A 2,421-nucleotide genomic window follows, 5' to 3' on the forward strand; every position below is an offset into this window, starting at 1 on the left:
AGGGGCAAGCACTCCAGCCCTCATCTCGGGGAGCTGTTTTTAAACAGGGCTCTGCATTAGAAAGTCAACACTTCACAGATTTCTAGCTACCTCTAGATCTGGTCTCTGAGATTTGAGGTTGTGCAAATTCAAACTCTAGACCATAGCTATGTCAATGAGTATAGTCCAGTACTAATAGTAATTAGCATTAAAGAGAACCAAACAATATTCAAGTTGCTTTTGTATCCATTGTGTCTGATGTAATGTGAGGAATGGAGAAATGCGAAATTACATAATTTTCAAGAGACCAAAATTGTCTGTCAATGCTGAGGAAAAAAGATGACCAGGACTCTCCCTTGGTGGCATAGAGGGACCTACACTTTCTAGGAGAAATTTCCATATGTATGACAACATTCCTTCCAGATTTTACAAAACATTTCTAATTTCTATCAATTTTCCCTCTTGTTGCCATAAGTATCCTTGTATTTGTCATACTGTGTACCATGTATTTTTGGTTTACAGTCAGCATAATGAAAGCTCACTGCAACTTTTGGTGCATATCCAGGCCATTTAAACATAGGTCACTCTCTTTTTTCTTCCATCTCTCTTTTCCTGGGAATTAGCGATCCCTTGGCCCTGCTAGCAAAAGAAGAGAGGGATGTCTCTATGCTGCAGGAGCGCAGTCCACACCGTGGGCCCCTGGGTATTTGGAAGATATTTATGCAGTCCAGTCAAGTAAGTTCCTTGCCAGATTTAAAAAAAAAAAAAAAGGAATTTTTACAGAATGGACCAGACCTTCAAGATTTTGTATCTGGTGATCTAGCAGACAAGAGCACCTGGGATGAGTATAAAGGAGGCATAAAACGCCAGAAAGGAGAACGGTTAAGACTACCTCCATGGCTAAAGACAGAGATTCCCATGGGGAAAAAATTACAATGAACTGAAAAATACAATGCAGAATTTAAATCTCCATACAGGGTGTGAGGAAGCTCGGTGTCCCAATATTGGAGAGTGTTGGGGAGGCAGAGGATATGCCACTGCCACTGCCCCGATCATGTTGATGGGTGACACATGTACAAGAGGTTGTAGGTTTTGTTCTGCTAAGACTGCAAGAAATCCACCTCCACTGCATGCCAAGGAGCCCTACAATACTGCAAAGGCAATTGCAGAGTGGGGTCTGGATTATGTAGTCCTGACGTCTGTGGATCGAGAAGATATGCCTGATGGAGGAGCTGAGCACTCTGCAAAGACTGTGCCTTACTTAAAGGAAAGGAATCCGAAAATCCTTGTGGAATGTCTCGCCCCTGATTTCTGAGATCTTAAAGCAACAGAAAAAGTTGCTCTGTCAGGATCAGATGTGTATGCACATAATGTAGAAACAGTTCCAGAACTACAGAGGAAAGTTCGTGATCCCCGGGCCAATCTGGACCAGTCTCTACGTGTACTGAAACATGCCAAGGAAGTTCGACCTGATGTTATTCTAAAACACCTATAATGTTGGGTTTAGGTGAGGATGATGAGCAAGTATATGCAACGATGGAAGTACTTCGTGAGGCAGATGTGGACTGTTTGACTTTGGGACAATATATGCAGCCAACAAAGTGCCACCTTAAGGTTGAAGAATACATTACTCCTGAAAAGTTCAAATACTGGGAAAAAAGCAGGAAATGAACTTGGATTTCATTAGACTGCAAGTGGCCCTCTGGTGTGTTCTTCATATAAAGCAGGTGAATTTTTCCTAAAAAATCTAGTAGCTAAAAGAAAAAGAAAGCCCTCTAACACTTAACAAGACATTCAAGATCACAGGAATCTTAAAACTTTGACTCCAGTTGGTAACAGAAGTGATGGCAGAATGCCTAGACTTCAGTGGATATATCCCAGTCTTTTTGTCTTAAGAAAAATGTCAATAAGTTGTGCATATTTAATTATAATAATTCGTCTTTTAGCATATCTTCTTTGTCCCAGTAAACAATTGCTTGTTATGATCTACTCATAAAACATCTTTGTAAGAATTTACTGTTAAGAGTGTAATTTAAAAAATACATTAAAAACTTCTAGAAAATCAAAAAAAAAAAGTCACTCGCAAATTTGGAGACTATAACCCTACTATATTTAAAAGGGAGGAGGGAGACTAAATCAAGGTTACAAAAGTTGTATGATTTAAATATTGGCATTTAACAATTTAATACCTTTAACCACCCCCCCATACAATGTAATATATTCTGTTTGCAAGAAATTCATAGAATTCTGTGTGCACACAGACACATGCACACACACCCTATGTCTGGTGTGGGTTTCAGCCTTGTCCTTGGATCCCCTTATCTCTGGCTAGAAGTTTATTTGGAGAGCATGTTAAACACCTAAAGGAAAGGTGCTTCATGACTTTGACCCTGCAGGGTAGGAAAAAATAATTTTTCCTCTACCCTTCTAAGTTCTTGGCCA

General features: G+C 39.8%; 1 pseudogene; it reads left to right on the forward strand.

Annotated features, from left to right (window-relative positions):
• The first annotated feature begins 637 nt into the window (after positions 1-637).
• On the forward strand, positions 638-1,935 carry LOC132529021 (lipoyl synthase, mitochondrial-like; annotated as a pseudogene).
• Positions 1,936-2,421: the final 486 nt, after the last annotated feature.

The sequence above is a fragment of the Lagenorhynchus albirostris genome, chromosome 11 (assembly GCF_949774975.1).
Source record: "Lagenorhynchus albirostris chromosome 11, mLagAlb1.1, whole genome shotgun sequence".
In the NCBI taxonomy this organism is placed as follows: domain Eukaryota; kingdom Metazoa; phylum Chordata; class Mammalia; order Artiodactyla; family Delphinidae; genus Lagenorhynchus; species Lagenorhynchus albirostris.